General features: G+C 37.9%; 1 protein-coding gene and 1 long non-coding RNA gene across 3 annotated transcripts in view; one reads left to right on the forward strand and one right to left on the reverse strand.

Annotated features, from left to right (window-relative positions):
* The window catches only part of NIPAL2 (NIPA like domain containing 2), a 114,868-nt gene that overhangs the window by 77,502 nt on the left and 13,665 nt on the right, over window positions 1-23,701 (reverse strand). The gene's annotated exons all lie outside the window — the stretch shown is intronic.
* LOC131384228 (uncharacterized) overlaps window positions 17,352-23,701 on the forward strand; it is a 29,483-nt gene continuing 23,133 nt past the window's right edge. Inside the window, exons 1-3 of the long non-coding RNA XR_009214879.1 lie at window positions 17,352-17,398; window positions 18,964-19,200; window positions 23,100-23,222. This is a non-coding gene — a long non-coding RNA (uncharacterized LOC131384228). The remainder of the gene's footprint in view (window positions 17,399-18,963; window positions 19,201-23,099; window positions 23,223-23,701) is intronic.

Genomic DNA, 23,701 nt, shown 5'->3' on the forward strand with positions numbered 1-23,701 from the left:
CTTTTCAGACAGAACCAATGCACATCTTATGTGCATTGATTGATGTCTTATATCTCCCTAAAATGTATAAAACCAAGCTGTGGCCTGACCACCTTGGGCACATGTTCTCGTAATCTCCTGGAGCTGTGCCATAGGCCATTGGTCACTCATATTTGGCTCAGAATAAATCTCTTCAAATATTTTACAGAGTTTGACTACTTTTGTCTACAACCTTGAGGACATTATGCTAAGTGAAATCAGCCAGTCACAAAGAACAAACGTTGTGTCATTCTGCTTACATGAGGTATCTAAGATAGTCAAATTCATGAAGATAGAAAGTAGAATGGTGCTTGCCAGAGTGGGGGGAGGGAAGAATAAGGAGTTTGTGTTTAATGGGTATAAAGTTGGGATAGATGAAAAAATTCTGGAGGTGGATATGATGACAGCTGCACATCAATGACAATGTGCTTAGTGCCACAGAAGTGTACACTTACAAGTGGCTAAAATGGTAAAATTTTATGTTACTTATATTTTATAACAATACAAAATTGGTGATGAAGTCAGAGTGTGCTTTAACTTGGAGAAGTAAGGAAAAACTCACCTGCTACAGAATAGCTCCCTGGCCCAGGGTCAACAGTGTTAAAGCAAACTAAATATGGCCTGAGAAGGACTCCGTACTTCTACATTTGAGTCCTTGTGGATGAACTGCAACCCAACTTAGTGGGTAGACAAGACTGAAACCCGAACTTAGGAGTATGTGCCTGTAACAATAGCTGAGTCTTGGCCAATGCCAGAAGCCATACTTTAGCCAGTCATACACTTCTGAGTGTTCAGACTGTGTTCAAATAAGGTAAATGACAACCTGTAACCAATTCAGCTGTTTCTCTATCTCACCTCTGATTTCTATATGCCACTTCCCTCTTTTGTTTTTTTTTGTCTATAAATTTGTTCTGACCACGAGGCATCCCTGGAGATTCTCTGAATCTGCTGTGATTCTGGGGGCTGCCCGATTCCTGAATCATTCGTTACTCAATTAGGCTCCTTTAAATTCAATTCAGCTGAAGTTTTTCTTTTAACAGTCTGGGTATTAAAAAAATGGTGGCAGGATTTGGCAATAATAATTTCTTGGCTATGACACCAAATGCACAGGCCACAAAATAAGAAAATACATAATTCTTCATCAAGACAGCATTATGCTGCTGTTCCTTTAAATATTCTTATCACAGGTTTTTTTTTTTTGCCCAAAGCAGGTATTCCTGGAAAGGTATAAACTGTAACATTATTAATATCTTACTGTATCAGACAAGTTATTTGAAAGTAATCAGAGTATGGCAGATTGCAAAAATGGACACAATTCCTTACTCCTCCCTATATCTGTGGCCTTGGCTAGGTAGTCTTGTACCTCCTCCTGTTAGGAAGAACCGTCTATTTCCCTATCTCTTGAATTCAGGCTACAAATGCAGTGAAAGTACGCTAATTCCAAGACTAGGCCTCAAAAAGTATTGCATGCCTCTGGTTATGAAATATTTTGAGAACAAGCCCAGGCTAGCCTGCTGGGTGATGACAGATGGGGACACACACAACCCTGCTGTGCTCGTGTCTATGGCCTTAATCAATAGTCAGTCAATGTCCAACTCCAGAGGGGGGCCATCCCTAGAGCAGCCAGCCCCCAGCTGACATACCAGCTGGCTGCAGAGGCATGAACCCAGGTGCACTCAGCCAAATCTGACCCATATCAATGAACCCTCAGCTGACCAATTGATTCCAAAGCACTCATTGATGGTGGTAATTTTAAACCACAAAACTTCAGGATGATTTATGATACAACAAGAAATAATAGACTAAGGTTGACTAAGAAGGTGAGCGAGTGGAGTGCAGATATTGTGGATCACTTACAGTGATAAGAAGGGGGTACAAAAAAAGGTGAGATATTTTGCTGAGGTTTACCATGGCATAGAGGCAGCAAGCTATTTTAAAAGTCAGACCAAAAGGCACTGGTCCAAAAGTCAGGAGACCTGTCCCTGACAGGTATTCACTATGTGACCCCTGCAAAGCCATTATCTTCTTTGACTCAAAGTTTTCTCAATTGTAAGATGGAAACAATACCATAAGGAGTTTGGAGACCTGAATGAATGAGGTCTGCTTATGAAAGTATGACACAACACGCTAGTAATCCAAAGTGATAGGCTAAGGCAATACTAAGTGGTAATAATAAAGTTTTATTTTCTTTATCTGTATCTAAAATGACAAAGCAATCATATAAACAGTTCCTTTAAAAAAAAAAAACTGCCAACCTGTTGCTTGGCAGACATAGTAAATGAAGGTTTTGCTGTTTCTCTATTCCCCATTTTTTTTTGCCTCAAGGTATATGCACCAACTTTATATGTTATTGCAACATTCATTTCGTTTTAAATAATGTCTTCCAAATCTAAAGAATATAGAAAATATTTATAAGATATAGGTGATATTTTGGTTTTCTTAATAGAGGGATGGTAGAAACTACCAATTACAATTTTTTAATGCTGTAGAACAAGAGATAAAAATATGTAGCATTTTATTTATCTTTCTCAGAAAACGACTTGACTTACAGATGTAGGTACAACTAGAGGGGATATTCTATTTTCCTTTTTTTTTTTTTTTTTTAACAGGGTCTCACTTTGTTGCCCAAGCTGGGGTCCAGTGGTATGATGACAGCTCACTGCAGCTTTGAGCTCCCAGATTCAAGCAATCCTTCCACCTTATCTTCCCAAGTAGCTGGGACTACAGGTGTGTCACAACACCCACCTAATTTTTCTATTTTTGTAGAGATGGGGTCTCATTATGTTTCCCAGGCTGGTCTCAAACACCTGGGCTCCAGCCATCTTCCTGCCTCAGCCTCCTAAAGTGTTAGGATTATAGGCATGAGCCACTGTACCTGGCCAATATTCCATATTTTTCTAATTGGTAATGCCAATCATACTATTTTATTATTTTAACTTTTTAAACCATCATTATAAGGTTAAAAGAGCTCACATTATAATATTTCTTTTCTTACCATTTCCCCATAAGCTTATGGGTTATTATAAAATTTACTCCTATTTCAAAATCTGAAATATAAAAATACAAAACCTGAATATAAAACTTACTTTATAGTTCCTGAAGTTAGAATTAACTTTGAAGTTTGTTCCCCACCCCCTGGAACTTACATGAGGCAAAAATTTAGAGATTTAAAATTAGCCATATACACATTCCCCACAATTAAATAATAGTTGTCAAAATCATGTGGGAGTTCAACTTCACATTCTAAGAAACCACAAAAAGAAGATTGTCCTTTCTTCAGTCCAAGTCTAGTTCTGAATATTATACAATAATTAACAGAGGTAGGAACAACCATAAACTGTACCTGAGTGAATCACGTTTTAAAATTAGTGAGCAGAAACAAGTGGGCAGAGATAATTGAATACACATAATTTCTTTTCATAAAGAATGCTGAAGGTAGGTATCACCTTAGTTGAGTCTTTCCTAGCCTTTCTCATCTATCAAAGGATACCCTATACTATTTCTCCTTGAATTCTTATGATGCATTTTTTTTTGTAATATATGTGTGTCTTTACTAACACAATAGAAACAATGTCTGGTGGCAGGTCCAATAATTACGAGTTCAAAGTAGGGACAAGGCTGGGTGCGGTGGCTCGTGTCTGTAATCCCAGCACTTTGGGAGGCTGAGGTGGGCAGATCACTTGAGGTCAGGGGTTCAAGACAAGCCTGGCCAACATGGTGAAACCCCGTCTGTACTAAATATATAAAAATTAGCTGGGTATGGTGGTGCATGTCTTTAATCCCAGCTACTTGGGAGGCTGAGGCAGGAGAATTGCTTGAACCCGGGAGGTGGAGGTTGCAGTGAGCCAAAATCGCACCACTGCACTCCAGCCTGGGCAACAGAGCAAGCCTGTCTCAAAAAAAAAAAAAAAAAAGAAAGAAAGAAAGAAAGAAAGAAAGAAAGAAAGAAAGAAAGAAAGAAAGAAAGAAAGAAAGAAAAGAAAAAAAACCCACAAAATAAAGTAGGAATGAGCAAAATTATACAGGCATACCTCAGAGATATTGCAGGTTTGGTTCCAGACCACCACAATAAAGTGAGTCACACAACTCTTTGGTTTCCCAGTGCATACAAAAGTTGTGTTTACACTACACTGTATAGGTTACACTATACTTAATAAACATACTGCAATAGCATTATGTTCAAAAAAGTTAGACATACTTTAATTAAAAAATACTTTATTACCAAAAACGCTAATTATCATCTGAACCTACAGCGAGTCATTTCTACAATATTCCTAGCATCTTCACAAGAAGATTCCATCTTAAGTAACCACTTTCTTTGCTCATCAATAAAAAGCAACTCCTCCTCCATTCAAGTTTGATCATGAGATGGCAGCAATTCAATGACATCTTCAGGGTCCACTTCTAGTTCTCCTGCTACTTCCACCACATCTGCAGTTACTTCCTCCACTAAGTCTTGAACCCTTCAAAGTCAACCACGAGGGTTGGAATCAACTTCTTCCAAATTCCTGTGAAGGTGGATATTTTGACTTCCTCCCATGAATTGCAAATGTTCTTAAAGGCATATGGAATGGTGAACCCTTTCTAGAATTTACTTTGGCTAAATCCATCAGAGGAATCACTATTTATGGCAGCTATAGTCTTACAAAATGTATTTTTTAAATAATATGACTTGCAAGTCAAAACTACTCATTGATCCATAGGCTGCAGAATGGATGTTGTGTTAGTGGGCGTGAAAACAACATTCATCTCCTTGTACATCTCCATAAGAGCTCTTGGGTGACCAGATGCATTGTCAATGAGCAGTAATATTTTCAGAGGAATCTCTTTTTCTGAGCAGTAGGTCTCAATGGTGAGTTTGAAATATTAAGTAAGCCATGCCATAAACAGATGCGCTGTCATCCAGGCTCAGATGTTCCATTTCCGGAGTACAGGCAAAGTAGATTATTGTTGTTGATTTTTGGTTATTGTTTTTGTTGCTGTTGTTGGTTACTATAGCTTTATTTATTTATTTCCATTTTTCTTTTAGATTCAGGGGGTACATGTGCAGATTTGTTACAAGGGTATGTTTGCAAGATGCTGAGATTTGGGCTTGTATTGATCCTATCACCTAGACAGTGAATATAGTACTCAATAGGCAGTTTTTTTTAACTCTTGCCCCCTCCCTCTTCCAGAGTCCCCAGTGTCTATTGTTCCCAACTATATGTCCATGTATACCCAAGATTTTAGCTCCCACTTATAAGTGAGAACATGCAATATTTGCTTTTCTGTTTCTGTGTTAATTTGCTTAGGATAACAGCATCCAGCTGCATCCATTCTGCTGCAAAGGACATGATTTCATTCTTTTTTATGGCTGCATAATATTCTATGGTGTATGCACCATATTTTCTTTATCCAGTCCACTGTTGTTGGGCACCTAGGTTGATTCCATGTCTTTGCTATTTTGAATAGTGCTGCAATGAACATGTGAGTGCATGCGTCTTTTTGGTAGAACAATTTATTTTCCTTTGGGTATATATCTAGTAATGGGATTGCTGGGTCAAATGGTAGTTCTAGTTTTAGTTTTTTGAGAAATCTCCAAACTGCTTTCCACAGGGGCTGAACACTTTACATCCCCACTAACCATATATAAGTGTTCATTTTTCTCCACAGCCTCACCAGCATCTGTTGTTTTTTTACTTTTTAATAATAGCCATTCTGACTGGTGTGAGATGGTATCTCATTGTGGTTTTGATTTGCATTTCCCTGATGATTAGTGATGTTCAGCATTTTTTCCATATGTTTGTTAGCCACTTGTATGTCTTCTTTTGAGAAGTGTCTGTTATATTCTTTGCCCACTTTTCAATGGGATTATTTGATTTTTGCTTGTTGATTTGTTTATGTTCCTTATAGATTTTGGATATTAGTTCAAAATCTCTAGACTAATACATCTTTGTCAGATGCATAGTTTGCAAGTATTTTTTTTCTTTCTATAGGTTTTTTATTCTGTTGATAGACTCTTTAGATGTGCAGAAGCTCTTTAGCTTAATTAGGTCTCATCCGTCAATTTTTGTTTTTGTTGCAATTGCTGTTGAGGACTCAGTCAAAATTCTGTGCCTAGGCCAATTTCCAGAAGGGTATTTGCTAGGTTTTCTTCTAGGTGATTTTTATAGTCTGAGAGGTCTTACATTTAAATATTTAATCCATCTTCAGGTAATTTGTTTATATGGTGAGAGGGAGAGGTGCAGTTTTATTCTTCTGCATTTGGTTAGCCAGTTTTTCCAGAACCATTTACTGAATAGGAAGTCCTTTCTCCATTGCTTTTGTCAACTTTGTCAAAGATCAGTTGGTTGTAGGTATGCTGCTTTATTTCTGGGCTCGCGATTCTGTTCCATTGGTCTATATGTCTGTTTTTGTACCAGTACCATGCTGTTTTTGTTACTATAGCCTTCTAGTATAGTTTGAAGTTGGGTAAGGTGATGCTTCTGGCTTTGTTCTTTTTGCTAAAGATTGCTTTGGCTATTCAGGCTCTTTTTTGGTACCATATAAATTTTAAAACAGTTTTTTCTAATTCTGTGAAAAATGACATTGGTAATTTGATAGGAATAGTATAGAATCTATAGATTGCTTTGGCCAGTATAGACATTTCAATTATGTTGGTTCTTCCAATCCATGAATATGGAATATTTTTCCATTTATTTGGGTCATCTCTGATTTCTTTCAGCAGTATTTTGTAGTTCTCCTTGTAGAGATCTTTCATCTCCTTAGTTAGATGTATTCCTAGGTATTTTATTTTTGTGTGTGGTTACTGTAAATGAGATTGTGTTCCTGATTTAGCTCTTAGCTTGAACATTGTTGGTGTACAGAAATGCTATGATTTTTTTTGTGAATTTTGTATCCGGAAACTCTACTGAAGTCATTTATTAGGTCAAGGAGCCTTTTGGCAGAGTTGTTAGGGTTTTCTAAGTATCGAATCATATCGTCAGTGAAGACAGATAATTTAACTTCTTCTTTTCCTATTTGGATGCCTTTTATTTCTTTCTCTTGCCTGATTGCTCTGGATAGGACTTTATGTTGAATAGGAGTGGTTAGAGTGGGCATTTCTGTCTTGTTCCAGTTCTTAAGGGGAATGCTTCCAGTTTTTGCCCATTTAGTATGATATTGGCTGTGGTTTTGTCATAGATGGCTCTTATTATTTTGAGGTATGTTCCTTTGGTGCCTAGTTTGTTGAGGGTTTTTTTTTTTTATCTTGAAAAGATGTTAAATTTTATCAAAAGCTTATTCTACATCTATTGAGATGATCATGTGTGTTTTGTTTTTAATGCTGCTTATGTGGTGAATCACATTTATTGATTTGAGTATGTTGAACCAAACTTGCATCCCAGGAATAAAGCCCATTTGATCATGGTGAATTAATTTTATGATGTGCTGCTGGATTCAGTTTGCTAGTATTTGTAATGATTTGTATTCCCTTCCTATAGATGAGGAAACAGAACCTGAGAGGTTTAAGTTACCTTCTAAATTTCCACCATTACTGGTGGATCCCGGGTCTATTTGACTTCAGAGCTTATCTTCCTTCCAGGACCTCATGATTGATGTTAACTCTTTTCTTACTTCTCTCTGGCTAAATGAAGGTCATCAAGAGCAGAGGTTTTGTCTTGTTTTCATTCCTTATTCATCTTTGCATCCCCAATAATGGAACTGGATAAGACTGTACTGCGAAAAGTTGTGGTTAAATGTATAACCATAGACTGAAGTATGGAAAAAGGAAGGGAGATTTATTGAATACCAGTTAACTTGTTTAATTTCATTTGACTAAATGCATAAATATTTTAGACTATTGGAAATGGCCTATTATTTAAAATATTATTACTGGTTAATGTAGTGTATTAAGAAACAGTTTCAGTACAATTAATGCATTTGTTCTTAACACCAGTTTAGAAAAAGCATCATAGTGTGTGCTATCTTTTTTTTTTTTTTTTTGAGACAGAGTCTCTGTCACCCAGGTTGGAGTGCAGTGGCACAATCTTGGCTCACTGCAATCTCCGCCTCCCAGGTTCAAACAATTCTCCTGCCTCAGGCTCCCAAGTAACTGTGATTACAGATGCGTGGCACCATGCCTGGTTAATTTTTTATAATTGTGTGCTATCTTACACAATTCTACAGAATCAAAAAACCACTTGAAATAGAGTCATAAACTTATGATGTCTGAAAACCAAGGAAATGCTTATTTTTTCCAGAAATATTTCAATAATGCTCAACATCATTGTGATATTAACTACCACTACAAAACTCCACAGTGATATTTGGGATAAACAAAGTAATGAAAGTGTCCATAAAAAGGTTATCATTACAGAGAAGAAATGATCCAAGAGAAATAAAGCATATGTTCACATAAAAACTTGTACACAAATATCCATAGCACCATTATTCCTAGTGCCCCAAAGTGGAAATGACCAAATGTCTATTGGCTGATGAATGAATAGACAAATGTGATACATTTTATATAATGGAAGATTATTCAGGCATAAAAGGGAGTGAAGTACTGGTACATGCTACAACCTAGGTGAACTTTGAAAAGTTTATGCTAAGTGGAAGTATTCAGTAACAAAAGATCACAAACTATATGATTCTATTAATATTAAATGTCCAGAATAACAAATCTGTAGAGACAGAAAATAAATCAGGGGTTTTCTTAGGGCTGGGATGAATGAGGGGCTTGGGGATGACAGCTAAAGGGTGAGGGGGTTTCTTTTTGAGGTGATAAAATGTCCTAAAATTAATTGTGGTGATAGTTGCATAGCTTTGTGATATACTAAAACCCAACAATTGTACACTTTAAATGAGTGAATTTTATGGTGTGTGAATTACATTTCAATAAAGTTGTTACTGAAAATAAAATACTTTAAAAAACACTATAGGTAGATACAGATATTTGTCCAAAGAAACAAGATACTACAAATGTAGCTATTGCTATTTCAGTCTCTTCTCCCTCTCAGAGATAAGTAATTTTCTGAGGTTGATATATTTAATAAATATATTTCTTCCTTAGATTTTTATCATCTTTATTTTGTTAACTCAACTTTTCCTTTTTCATCTTGTTCATTTGGACTCTTAACTCATTAGCTTTTTCCCTTTCTTCTTATCTAACAATATATGAAAGTACCACTATATATTTCCCTCTAAGTACACACTCTGTTTCAGCTTCATGTGTAGTTTGGACATACATAGTCACTGTCATTTAGTTCTAAATAGTTTCTAATTATCTCATGATTTTCATCTGAGCCTCAATATTATTCAAAAGTATGTTTTCTGAAAAAGTTTCTAAGTGAATGAGGTAGTTGGTTATCAACCAAATGAAGTTGGTTACCACTTTAATTATTTCTAATTTTATTAAATTATTTCTAATTTATTGAGTTGGGGTCAGAAATGTGCTGTGAATCAACATTTGCTTTATGACCTAACACATGGTATAAACAGAAATTTGTCTTGTGACCAGGTAGCATGTGGTCAAGTTTTATAAGTGTTCCATGTATGCTTGAAAAGAAAGTAGTTGTTAACATTATATATATATGTATATATTCTACATTATCTATCTACCTATCTATCTATCTATCTATCTATCTATCTATCTATCTATCCATCCATCCATCCACCCATCCATCCCATCTATCTCCATTAATACATTGCTCAAATCTTCAACAATCTTACTAAATTTTGGACTGCTTTGTCTATCAGTTGCCAAGTGAGATATATTAAAAATCTACCACGAATATGGATTTAGACATTTTTTTCCTTTTAAATCTGCTGAATTTTGAATTACATATTTTAAGGCTATACTGTTAGGTGTATACAAGTTCAGGATTATTTTATCTTCTCAGTTAATTGTTCCTTTTATCAGTATGACTCTAATCTCAATAATGTTTTTGTTTTAAAGTCTATTTTAGCTGATATTAATATAACCACTTACTTTTGATATTTCCTCTTCCTCCATCACTTTACTTTCAACATTTCTCTGTCATTACATTTTAGTTGGATCTCTTATATATAGAAAATAATTGGATTTTTTAAACTGAGATTTTCTGTCAAATGGGAAATTTAGTCCATTTACACTTACTGTGATTGTCAGCATAGTTTCATTTATTTCTACTATCTTTTTGTGTGTGTGTGTGTGTATTTGTAGTTATCTTGCTTTTCCTTTGCATCCCAATTTCTTCTTTCCTATATCCTGTTAGAATTGGTTGAGTGTTCTTTATCCCCTCTCTGCTCTCACTCTTCTGGTTAGGAAGTTATACATCTTATTTCTATTATTTTAGTAAGTACTGCTATTTTTTTAAACCTTTAATTTTGAAATAATTATGGATTCATAGTAGGTTGCAAATAAATGTATAGGGGGTTCCTAGGCATATTTCCTTTAACTGCCCTCCCTAAATGTTTACATCTTACACAACTACAGTAAAATATCAAAACCAAGAAACTGGCATTGGTAAAAATACCTTATTTAGATTTCACCAATTATATATGAACACATTTGTGTGTGTGTGTAACCACCGCCACAATCACAGTATGCATCTGTACCATCACCATAAGACTCCCTTGTATTATCCCTTTATAGATATATCCTCTTTCCCTCACCATTCCTAACCCCTACCAACCACAATCCAATCCATTCTCCATTTCTATGTTATTTCAAAAATATTGTTACATACCTGGAATCTAGAAGTATGTGTACTTTTGACGTTGCCTTTTTTCACTAACTAAGCATAATTTCCCTGAGTCTCATCTAAGTTGTTGGGTCATTCTTTCTCATTGCTGAGTAGTATTCCATGGTATGGATATGCCACAGTTTGTTTAATTATTCACTCATTGAATGACTTTTGAGTAGTTTCCAGTTTGGGGCTGTTTTGAATAAAGCTTCTATGAACATTCGTGTACAAATTCTACATGAAAATAAATCTTCATTTTCTGGGATAAATGCCCAAAAGTGTAATTGCTGGTTTGTGTGGTAAGTCCATTTTTAGTTTTGAAAGGAACTGCCAAACTATTTTTCAGAGTTGTACAATTTTACTTTCTCATCAGCAATATATGAGTGATCCAGTTTCTCCACTAATTTGTCTGCATTCTTGACATAAATTCTAAAGTTAATATTTCCAGCCTCCTGAGCATTATAAAAGCTTCCATTTGTTTTAACTACAATCTTTCTTCTGTCCTATCTCATATGTTGTTGACTAGTGTATCAGTTCTACCTTGTATTTATATCCTCAAACTAGTCATGATTATTATTATTTTTTAACCAGTATTATTTTTTGGAGCAGTTTGAGGTTCACAGCAAAATTGAGAGGAAAGTACAGATTTCCCATTTCCTCCTTGCTTCCACACATGCACAGCCTTTCCCATTCTCACGAATCAAGAGTAATACATTTGTTACATTTCATGAGCCTACATTGAAACATCATCATCACCCAAAGTTCATAGTTTACATTAGGGTTCACTGTTAGTTTTTTATGGTATATAGGTTTTGGTAAATGTACAGTGACATGTATCCACCATTATAATATCATACAGAATAGTTTCACTGCCCTAAAAATCCTCTGTGCTCGCCTATTCATCCCTTCCTTCTCACAACCCCTAGCAACCACTGATCTTTTTACGTCTCCATAGTTTTGTCTTTTCTAAAATATTATATAGTTGGAATCATATAGTATGTAGCCTTTTCAGATTCACTTTTTTTGCTTAGTAATATACATTTCAACTTCTTCTATGTCTTTTCATGGCTTGATAATATTCTATTATCTGGATGTACCACAGTTTATCTGTTCAGCTACTGAAGGACAGCTTGGTTGCTTCCAAATTTTGGTAATTATGAATAAAGCTGCTATAAACATCCATGTGCAGGCTTTTGTGCAGACATAAGTTTTCAATGCCTGTGGGTAAATACCAAGGTTGCTGAATTGCCTGGTAAGAGAATGTTTAGTTTTGTAAGAAACTGCCAAACTGTCTTCCAAAGTGGCTATACCTGCATTCCCACTAGCAATGAATAAGAGCTCCTAGTAATTATTATTGTTCCATACAGCCAATACTTGCCTTACTTATCCATGTTTACCCATTTATTTCTTTCTTTTTTCTTTTCCTTTTTTTTTTTTTTTTTTTTTTTTTGAGACAGTCTCACTCTGTTGCCCAGGCTGAAGTGCAGTTGCGTGATCTTGGCTCACTGCAACCTCCACCTCCCAGGCTCAACCGATTCTCCTGCCTTAGCCTCCTGAGTAGCTGAAACTAGTGCATGCCACCATGCTCGGCTAATTTTTGTATTTTTAATAGAAACGGGGTTTCACCATGTTGGCCAGGCTGGTCTTGAACTCCTGACCTGAAGTGATCTGCCTGCCTTGGCCTCCCAAAGTGCTGGGATTACAGGCGTGAGCCACTACACCCAGCCCATGTTTACCCATTTCTTGCTCACCACTGTTCTTATTTTAAATAACAGCTTTATTGAGATATAATTTACATTCCATAATGTTCAGCCTCTTAAAGTGTATAACTCAATAGTTTTTAATATACTCATATAGTTGTGCAGCCATCACCGTGATCTAATTTCAGAATATTTTCATCACCTGGCCGGACACAGTGGCTCACACCTGTAATTGCAGGACTTTGGGAGGCTGTGGTGGGTGGATCACCTGAGGTCAGGAGTTTCAGACCAGCCTGGCCAACATGATGAAACTCCGTCTCTACTATTAATAAAAAATACAAAAAATTAGCTGGCCATGATGGCACATGTCTGTAGTCCCAGCTACTTGGGAGGCTGAGATGGGAGAATCGCTTGAACCTGGGAGGCAGAGGTTGCAGTGAGCTGAGGTCCCACCACTGCACTCCAGCCTGGGTGACAGAGTGAGACTCTGTCTCAAAAAAAACCAAAAAGGAATATTTTCATCACCTCAAAAAGAAACTCCACAGCCATTAACAGTCATTTCCCATTCCCTCCTCCCCACAGTCCATGGCAGCCATCAATTTACATTCTGTCTGTATGAATTTGCCTGTTCTGGATATTTTATATAAATGGACTCATACAGTATGTGGCCTTTTATGCCTGGTTTCTTTTACTTAGCATAATGTTTTCAAGACTCATCACATTGTAGCATGTACCAGTATGTATCACCTCTAGAGCATGTATTATTTCTTGTTATGGCTATGTAATATTCCATTGCATGAACATACTACATTTTATTTATCCATTCATCAGTTGATAGATATTTGGGTTGTTTTCATGTTTTGGATATTATGTTCTTGCATCTTATTTTTTCTTCTGGCTTCAGTGTCCTTCTTCCTGAAGAAAACTTTAGTAACCCTTTCAATAAAATTCTTTGAATTACAAACTCTCTGTCACTCTGCAAATATCTTCATCTTTACTCTTGAGTATAGAAGTATAGGCTGAGAGTAATTTTACTCAGCACTTTGATGGTATTATTCTGTTGACTTCTGGCCCGTATTGTTGTTGTTGAGAAGTAGGTTGTTAGTTTAATTGTTGCTCCTTTGTAGGCAATCTGTTATTTTTCTCAGAATGCTTTTAAGATTTTCTTTGTCATGGTTTTTTTTTTGTTTGTCTATTTTTTTATTTATTATTTTTTTTTTTGCAGTTTTACTACAATTTCTGTGTATGTGATTTAGGTTTTGTTTGGGCCTCATGCTTCCTCAATTTGAGGATTCATGTCTTCACTAATTCTGTTAAGCTCTCCACCATTATCCCTTTGAATGTCATCTACTCTTTGTTCTCTCTTTCTTCTCCATATGGAACTCCTCTTACTCATACACTAGGTCTTTTCATTCTAACTCCTTGTTTCCTAAGATCTCTTCTATATTTTCCAACTCTTCATCCCTTTGAACTGAATTCTGGATAATTTCCTCAGATCCATCTTCCAGTTTACCTTTCCTGACTTCCCTCTTCTGAATTGAGTCTTATCTATTTCTATCAGGACATGTATTATACAATACTGCAATTAATTTTTACAAGGCCATTTCTCCACTAGACTATAAGCTCCTCGAAGGCAGAGCTGTGACTTACACGCCAACTCATCTTTTAAACCCTAATGACTAGTATAGACCTAGCACAGAGACATTGCTTATTAAATACCATTTGAACTGAACTATCGGATCAAATATAAACTGTCTAGAAATAGGAAATTTTGACCTTTGGCACTAGGAGGATCTCAGTGAGTAACTATTTTATAATAACTGAGGTTTGAATATACCAAACTCCCAGTTTCTGTGAGAGCAAAATTTGTCCCAGAGTTCAGATTTCAACAATTAAAAGTGTAGTGAAAAGCTACTTGCTGACTTTTAAAATCTAGTGAATTGGAATTATACTAAAAAAACAAGAAATATATTGGTTTGTAAAGCAGCTGTCAGAAACAGTTTCCTGATACTACTCCGTATAAACTGATACATCTTATTCTATATTTTTCCGGAAATTTTGTCTAATTATTCAAGGTTGATTGCATGCTTATTAAATTTATTTAATATATTCCTTTGAATGGTAGTAACACAGTAAATCCTCATTAATTCCCCTAATTATTGGGGAGGAAAACTTCAAATTTGCAATGCTTTTAAAAGATGGTGGTTTGATTACCTTCAAAGACACACAGTAACTTGAGGTAACCATTACTAAATACTGCTTCCAATTACAAGCTCTGGTAAATGTACTTTAATGACTACAAACTCCTGCAATCAGAATTATCATTTGCATACATTGAGCAGGCCCTTAGAAACTTCCCACTACATTAGATTAAAAATGTCTAGTTTACCTCATTACTTATTCAGCACGTTATCTCTTTTTCTAACATTTTAGAATTAATGGAAGTTTAAATATCTCTCTCTTTCTCTGTTTTCTCTTCCTTCTACTCCCCCGCTTCCCTGTCCTTTTACTAGTCAGGGAAGAGAACAGGGCCAGAGAAGGAAACTGACTTATGCAAAGTCACACAGCTAGATAGCAGCCAAATTTTGAGCCCAAGGCACCCAGGTCAAGTCTGAATCACTATTTATCTGTAGAATGCAATAGATAACCTTTTGGCTAGTCAATGTCAACGTACCACAAGTTTTTAATTAGCAGAATTTGTTTCTTTTTCTCAATACAAATGAAAGAAAGCAATGACAATAGTTAGGAGGAAAGGTTGTTCCACATCTTAATAATGTAGTTACAAGTAGAGGCCAGAAACACAGGAAGATGCCTTTAATTAATGTCTGCAGTGCTCACTGTTGTCACCACTGCAGTGTAATCTCTGGCTTTTCCAGGATGTCTTGGCAAATACATGGTGGCAGCCACAGCATACAATTTATATAGAATGAGGTTCAAAATAGCAGCATTGATAATATTAAGATATTTTAATTGTATCTGGAATAACAATTTTCTGTCCTACTTTTATTGTGCCAGAATGTTCTTTAGATATTTCAAATTGACCTGTAGTATTGTGTTGTTGACTTGTAATCCACTGCGGAGCGAGAGCAGTGGTTTGGCCATATGGAGACAGGATATGGTAATAGGGGGTGTGTGGAATTGGTGATCTGTCCCAGCTCGGGCTTTGAACTCAACCATATTCCTGGCTCTGTCTTCAAAACATAAATTCAAAATCAGATCCCAGTGGAGCTAGTACATGGCACAAAAGCACCACAGATTCTGAGCTCGTTTTGAACACAGTAATGGTTGTATGCAACTCACAACTAGAATAATGCTTTGTATGCAACTCACAACTGGAATAATGCTATCTCTTGTGCCTGGCAATAAAACATGCATGAACTGGAAATGAGATCTGGTGTCTTGTATCAGCAATAGTACAGGTTGAGTGATTTAGATCAACTAATTACTGCAGAAATGACTGTAATGGCCTGTACACATCAGGGGACATGTCTGAGACATGGGTGTTCAGCTCACCCCATTTCATCGTGAACTCTTAGGAATAAGCTGGAGTTGTTTTGCATTTGTACCCAGTAGACAGGTAGGCACATGATATATCTCCAGGACAGTTAGGACAGGACAAGAAGACATCCAAACTCTTAGAGATACATCTTTAAGTATTTAGGGGTAAAGATTTATAACGTGTGCCACTGACTTTCAAATAGTCCATTACTATACTGTATATATATATATATATATAGAGAGAGAGAGAGAGAGAGAAAGAGAGAGAAACAAATATTTCACAATGTTAACAATTGGTGAATCTCTAGGTGAGGGACATATAGTGTTTATTGTACTACTCTTTTTTACTTTTCTATAGGTATAAAATTTTCCAAGCTAAAAAATTTTAAATACATCCTCCTTTGCAGGCTCAGTGAAATTAAGGAGAAGATGGATTTATTTAAAAATAGAGTTAAGAGGAGATGATAACAAGAGAAGAAATGAAAAGGAAGCTGGCAGAACCAAGAAAAGATGTTAAGGAGAAAAATAAAACCATTGCGCAACTGAAAACCGCATGTAGGCACTGCTGGAGAAAAACACATTACGTAGAGGGAGAGGACGTGAAATGAAAGTGATCAGAGAGAAGAGGAGAGATGTAGGGGACAGACAACTTCAGCAAGCTCACATCAGGATGTTATCCATTCAGTCATGAATCCATTTGGTATTCATTCAGCAACTGCTAAATGTTAGGTCCTATGTCAGGAATCAAGGATGCAAAGTAACCCCAAGAAGTTCAGAAGGAGTAGAAGGATGTTACCAGATGCTGGGAAGGGTACTGGGGTAGGGGGCGGTGAGGTGGGGATGGTTAATGGGTACAAAAAAAACCAGGAAGAATGAGTAAGACCAACTATTTGATAGCACAACAGGGTGACTACAGCCAATAATAACTTAAATGTGCATTTAAAAATAACTAAAACAGTATAATTGGATTGTTTGTAACACAATTATAAAAGCTTGAGGGGATGGATTCCCCATTCTCCATGATGTGATTATTAAACATTGCATGCCTGTATCAAGACATCTCATGTACCCCATAAATATATGTACCTAATAGGTACCCACAAAAATTAAAAATTAAAAAATTTTAAAAGGGAAGCTGAGAAGAAGTAGACAAAGCAACCACTAACAAGCAGAGCACAGCCTGTTCAGTCTCTAATAGAGGTGTGCTCCGCAGAACCCCAGGGAATAGAGAAGACAGAGTACAAATCTGTCTAGGGTAGGGACTGTACTTGTTTGCTGTGGCCATTATACCAAGTTACCACAAAACATGGTGGCTTAACATAACACAATTTATTCTCTCACAGTTCTGGAGGCTAGAAGTCCAAATTCAACTTTGTTGGGCTGAAATCAAAGAGTCAGGAGGATACCTGTGATGGCATTTAGGCCCACCTGGGTGAGCCAGGACACTCTTTTCATCTCAAGATCCTTACTTGCAAAGTCCTCTTTTTGCCATGCAAGGTAACATTCGAAGAAGACTTTGGGATCTAGATGCAGATATCTTTTGCTGGAGGGTCTTTGTTCAGCCTACTCCAGGGATGGAGTTAGGGAAGCCTCGCAGGGTGATATCTCACCAGGATGAGTGCATTCTGGCAAAGGGCAGGGCAGGTACAGGGGCCCAAGGTGCAGCAAACAAGGGGCCCTGCAGGCCTGAAAGCAGGGGACTGCAGTATAGCTGGTCTGGAGAGGCAAGCAGGAGACGTTTTGTGCCATGGATCCGTAGGCGGTGCTAAGACACAAAGAACTCAAAGAACACAAAGACACAAACTAGAGAAGGATAAGTCCAGATTTGGCTTTTGGAAGACTCATCCTAGCTGCAGTGTGGAGGATGGACTGGCAAGGAGACCAGGGAACAGGAAGACCAAGCAGGAGATAGATCTAGGAGTTCAGACAAGAAGTGGAGGCAATGAGGATAGTTAATTAAAACAGGGTCCTAAAGAAACAATACCAGCTGGACGTGGTGGCACACACCTGTAGTCCTGGCTACTCAGGAGGCTGAGGTGGGAAGATCACTTCAGCCCAGGAGTTTGAGGCTGCAGTGAGCTATGATTGTACCACTGCACTCCAGCCTGGGCAACAGAGTGAGACCCTGTTTCTGAAAACAAAAAAGAAAAGAAAAAAGAAACAATATTCATAGCAGGAAACACTGGAGACAACCTGAACTACAGTAATGCTTTTTAGATTACTGGGTGGGTTGTGCTATTTTTACCACTAATCTCCTTCGTTCTTGTAGATAATTGAGTTGTCTGCAATACTAACACAAACCGAGTTAAAACTATAATCCTATATGTGAAAAAGAAGAAAGAAAAATTTTCAGTCAGGAGCAGATTTTTAATTTGTTATCTTGGTTATTGTATGCTATTGGGTTATTGTGTTCCTATCCTGAGAAAGTCGTACAACACCAGATCCAAATCGGGTTATTTAAAAGCCAACATAAAGGCTCAGGGTTACATAACACAGTACATTGTTGCTATTCTACAAGCTGTTTCATGCCAATTTTTAATCAACCTTAAAGCCTAGGCAGAAAACCCCAACATATTGCCTTCCCATGCAATTAAGCACGATTACATTTGTCTTTTACTAGGGAACACATTTGTTTATATAATTGTACAGTCTTTATTTTTAAAAACAAAATTTCATTAAAAATAAGCCTGAGTTTTACTAAGAAGCCACCAGGTTTTTTCATTTCTGAGAAATGTAAGTCTCAGCAGAGCAAATTTATGGAAAAAGCAATACATTTAATAACACACCCTTTGAGGGCTTTTAACACTTCGTTAAATGGAGAGCAACAATAGTCAAGAAAAGGCGAGATTCCAGTTAAGGAAGTCTTAAACTTGGTTCTATTACAAAACAGCTTAATCCTGTATAATATTGGGGAGGAAATTTTTGAAACAAAAACAGACATGCGGAACACAAAGCATGCCACTGTCTATGTCCAGGTCAATTAGGGCCTTATAACTTTCATGTTTTACAACAACATGTTTATTATAATAGTTTTAACAACCCATAGTCCTTTGTTTCCAAAGAAGCAGGATTGCAGGACACCTTTTGCAGGCCCAGCCCAGGTTTGGAACAAGGCTTCCTCTGCAAAAGCTGGATGCTGTGAGCTCTGTCAGCTGCAATGCTCTACCCCACACCTACCTCAGATTCCGGAGTGCATCCTCTATTTGGGAGCAATGCCTGCCTTGAACTCCAACAGTATTTTGTCAGCATCTTTCCCCAAAGACTAAACTCTACAGCCTATATCAAACATCAGCCACTGGGTGAGTTTCTGCCTTGATATGGGGAGGGATTGTGATGATGTTGCCACTCACTCACTGATCTCTGCCAGAGACTCCTGAGGCCCTCACCACCCACTAGATTAGACCTTTCTGAAATCGAGGCAGACAATCAAGTTCAAGTTTGCTATACCCCTTAGACATTGTGACTTGGGCTCTTCACAACCTCTAAAGGGCCAATCCTCACAGCCAAGCTAATTTCCTCATCCCCAAGACCACTATTCCTGGCAAAAGCCTCACATCCCACTGGCATAGCAGCCAGGTCCCAACACACCTCATGGTCAATGCTCATATGACAGCCACAGGATTCACCGATGGCAATAGTTATTTGGGTCAAACCTTGTTCACAAAGAACTGCCCGTTTCTCTACCATTGTGACCCCAGCAGCCATATCCAAATGTACATCACGACGTTTCCTCTTCTGCTTTGGCTGTCTTATTCACGATCACAAAACAGTACCATGTTAGTTCTGGAAGTTTAACGTAAATAACTCACCAGGTTATATAAGGAGGGTGACTTCTCACCACTCTTTCAAATGTTTTTCAAGTATTTCTAAGGCATTCTCTCTCTCTCTCTCTCACTTACACATACACACACACACACAATGTATATTACAAAAAATGCAGTTACTTTTTGAGGTCATAGTCCATATTTTCTGACTCTTTGGTAACACTGCCTTATAGAGAAGGCCTCTCTGCTTACGGTTTTTCTTGAATGGAATGTTGGTTACATTTTGGACCCTCATTGATTCACTGACCCAGACTAATGTGGGCTGTGATAAGAGGGAACACAATGCAGACAGCCCCCAAAACAGCCCTGGAACAATCAGAGCCCTGCAAGTCCAGAGGCTGAAGAGGAAATAAAGACCCCCAGAATTCACAGGATTCACCTCAAAATTGAATGAGATATTCAAAATGCTAACATGACCCCTAGGACTCTATACAGCATTATATTAGCACACCATAACCTAAGTCACCTAAATGCACTAAACTTGTCCTACCTACTGAAGGGGTGTTTGTTGATAAGAACTTGCCAAGCAAGAAGCAGCAAGATAGAGACCAAGCAGAGGACACTGCCTCTGCCATTTATTCCCTTTAACTTTTCTATCAATAGGAATGAGTAGAGGCCTTTCTAGAATTCCTTGGGGGTAAGGAGAGATACATTTAGAACTTGGAAATAGTCACTGCTTAGGGATGATGCTTTTGAAAATATTTCAGAAATTAAATCTATAATCTAAGCTTCTAAGGAGATTACTGTTCAGGTGCCACCAACAAAGACAAGGCAGAGTAAGTGAGTTATTCTGGGGAGCCGCTCATGTGAGCCAGGACACAGAAATGAAAGGTCCTGGGTGAGCTGGGAGTGGTGTTAGCCCAAGGGTGTCCCATGAAGACAAAAATCCATAGGAGGAGGACTTAAGCCCACCTGCAGGGACACTGCTGTTGGGGCATCCAGTGCCCTTTCTCTTGGTTACAGGACTCCTATTTCAGGTGGGTGTCCAGTCCTTCTCAAGGGTGCCCATGTGCTTTGGGAACACTAGGCCCAGTAACTCCAGCCTTGGTGACTGGTATGAGACAGGACATGGTCTTAACATCATCCAATCAGACTAAAGCCCATGTTTTTTCATTAGTGGTTGAGAAAGTCAAGCTCTTTCTTCCAGGGGGGTGAAAGGAAGTATGTACCCTAGAGGGGCAAGCCTGCTAAAAGTGGAACCAACAACCCTGAAGAACAAAAGTTGAAAATGAGAGTGAGGAACTGAGCATTCACCATATTTTTAAAGTCCCCCCGGATGGAGGCTTGACTGAACCTAGAGTTCTTCTGGCCTTTTACATCATCCAAATGGATTACTTTCTTTTCTTATTTAAGTCAGTTAAAGTTAGTTTCTTTCTTTCTTCTTTTTTGTAACTTGCAACCTAAAACCTCTTAACTTACAAAGCATTCATGGTAGGGAAGCCGAGTTCAAAGACCAGAAGAGAGACTGACTCCTCTTGCAAGCTAAAGAAATCAGGCCAATGGTCCAAGTTCATGAAGGAGGAAACAATTTGAGAGTTGCAAAGAAGGTGAAGTGGAGTCAAGTGATGAAATGGTTTAAATGTGTCCCTCAAAGTTCATGTGTTGGAAACTTAATCTCCAATGCAACAGTATTGAAGGGTGTGACCTTTATGAGGTGATTAGGTCATGAGGGCTCTGCCTTCATGAGCGGATTAATGTCTTTGTTTCTGGAGTAGGTTTCTTATAAAAGCAACTTTGGCCCTCTCTTGCTTTCTCTTGCACATTCTTTCACCATGTGATGCGTTCCCTCATGTTATGACACAGCAAGAAGGCCCTTACCAGATGCAGCCCCTAGACCTTGGACTTCTCAGCCTCCAGAACCATGAGCCAAATAAACTTCTATTGTTTATCAATTACCCAGTCTGTGGTATACTATTATAGCAGCACAAAAAAGACTAAGGTGATTTAGGGAACCAGTGCTGAGGCCACAGGCAAGCAGCCAGACACTCATTTTATGCAGACCTGGTATGACCTGCCAAGCTCAGGGTGGGTCTCTGAAGAAGTCATGCTGGGACAAATGCAATCTTCAGTGAGGCATGGAGCTCATAACTAAATATATGTTAGCCCATATTTACATTAGGGATCAGTCAGCACCTCTGATATGTGCCAAAGATGGCAAGATACCTTGCTGAGGCTAGGCATGGTGGCTCATACCTATAATCCCAGCACTTTGGGAGGCCAAGGCAGGTGGATCACCTGAGGTCAGGAGTTTGAGACCAGCCTGGCCAACATGGTGAAACCCCGTCTCTACTAAAAATACAAAAATTATCTGGGCGTGGTGGTACACGCCTGTAGTCCCAGCTACTCAAGAGGCTGTGGCAGGAGAATCACTTGAACCCAGGAGGGCAGAGGTTGCAGTGAGCTGAGATCATACAACTGCAACTGCACTCCAGCCTGGGTGACAGAGTGAGACTCTGTCAAAAAAAAAAAACAAAAACAAACACGTTGAGAGTGACCAAGGGCTGGGAAAGTGACATGATGAGCCAAATGTGTAGTGTGTACATCCTGAGAGCTATATGGAGGGGCAGTAGAGTGCTATCTGTCAGGCCTCATGCAATTAGGACGCTTTGGTGGGCCATGACAGACTGGGTGAAGAGATTTGACTTTATGTAAAATGTAAATCTGTTGGAACATAGGATGGGGAAGGGGGTAGTTAACAGAAGTTATAAATGGAATAGAGGAATATCAGTCTTTCGGAAAAAAAAAAAAAAAAACAAGCTAAAATAAATGGCACAAAGTCTTATGTTAACACTAAATGAGCTTTCCTAGGGTGGGGTGGTGGTCCTGCTGGTTGGTTAAACTACAGTCAGGGTCTATGAAATATGGTGACACCGTTGCCACCAAACACCTCTATTAGCTGTTCCCAGTGCTACACACACCACCTTTCCAACCCGGAAGTCTGGAAAGTGGCTGAAGACATAGGGAGAATCTCTGCCTTAGTACTTCGAGATATCAAGTGCTCCAATTAGAAAATGACTCTCATTAGGAAGTGTTCTGAAATGTGACTGAAAAGGAGGCAAACATCAAAGAGCGTGAGGAAGGCACTAGATGCAGAGAAATAGTGGTTATGGTTTAAAGAAAGCAAAGTTACATCAAATAACTGACAATTTTTCTTATTTCCATTTGCAATGAGCTGAGTCCAAAAATTACTGATTATTAGATATTTTTATGACATTTCCTATAATATAGGTTGATTGCAATGTAATAATAGCTAGTGTTTATTGGGTACTTGCTATGTGTCTGGCATTTTGCTAACTATTTGACATGCATTATCTTATTTTGTACCTACAACTCTATAAGGTACATATGTATTATTATTATTTCCATTTATATAGAGAAAGCCGAGAAATGGAGAAATCGAGAAACTTGGCAACACATCCAGTAAAGAGCTGAAGCTTTTATAACAGCACAATACAGGAACAAAAAGCATAGCTTTGGGGAATGCCAGCCTTTCCAAGGTAAGTTATCAAATGTCAGTGTGAACAATCATCAACACTGGAAAAAGAAATTGTTTAATTCTCATAAGCTAACAAAATGAATATGACATACCATTTCCCATGCTACCTAGGTGAAGCATGCAAGTTGAATAGTCATAGCAATGCTAGTATTATTTTTTAAGGTTTTAAAAATTACAGACAACTGTGAAGATAATTATTTTGATGAGTAAATTACTACAATAAATTGTCATACGGAAAATCCAGATCAAGAATAGAAATTGGGTCCCCACCCAAACCCTCCCTTTCCCTCCTCCAATCACAACCCTCTCTCTTTCCCAGAGGAATTGCTGGCCTGACTTTGTGGCAATCACTTTCTTGCTTTTCCTTATAGCTTTATCACCCAAGTGTGTGCCCCTAAATACTATAGTAAATGGGGTATTTTTCTGCTGTGTCTTTTAGGTCTGTTTTAATCTATAGGACATCCAACTATCCATTTTTTC

Source organism: Hylobates moloch, unplaced genomic scaffold, assembly GCF_009828535.3.
Source record: "Hylobates moloch isolate HMO894 unplaced genomic scaffold, HMol_V3 SCAFFOLD_9, whole genome shotgun sequence".
Taxonomy (NCBI): domain Eukaryota; kingdom Metazoa; phylum Chordata; class Mammalia; order Primates; family Hylobatidae; genus Hylobates; species Hylobates moloch.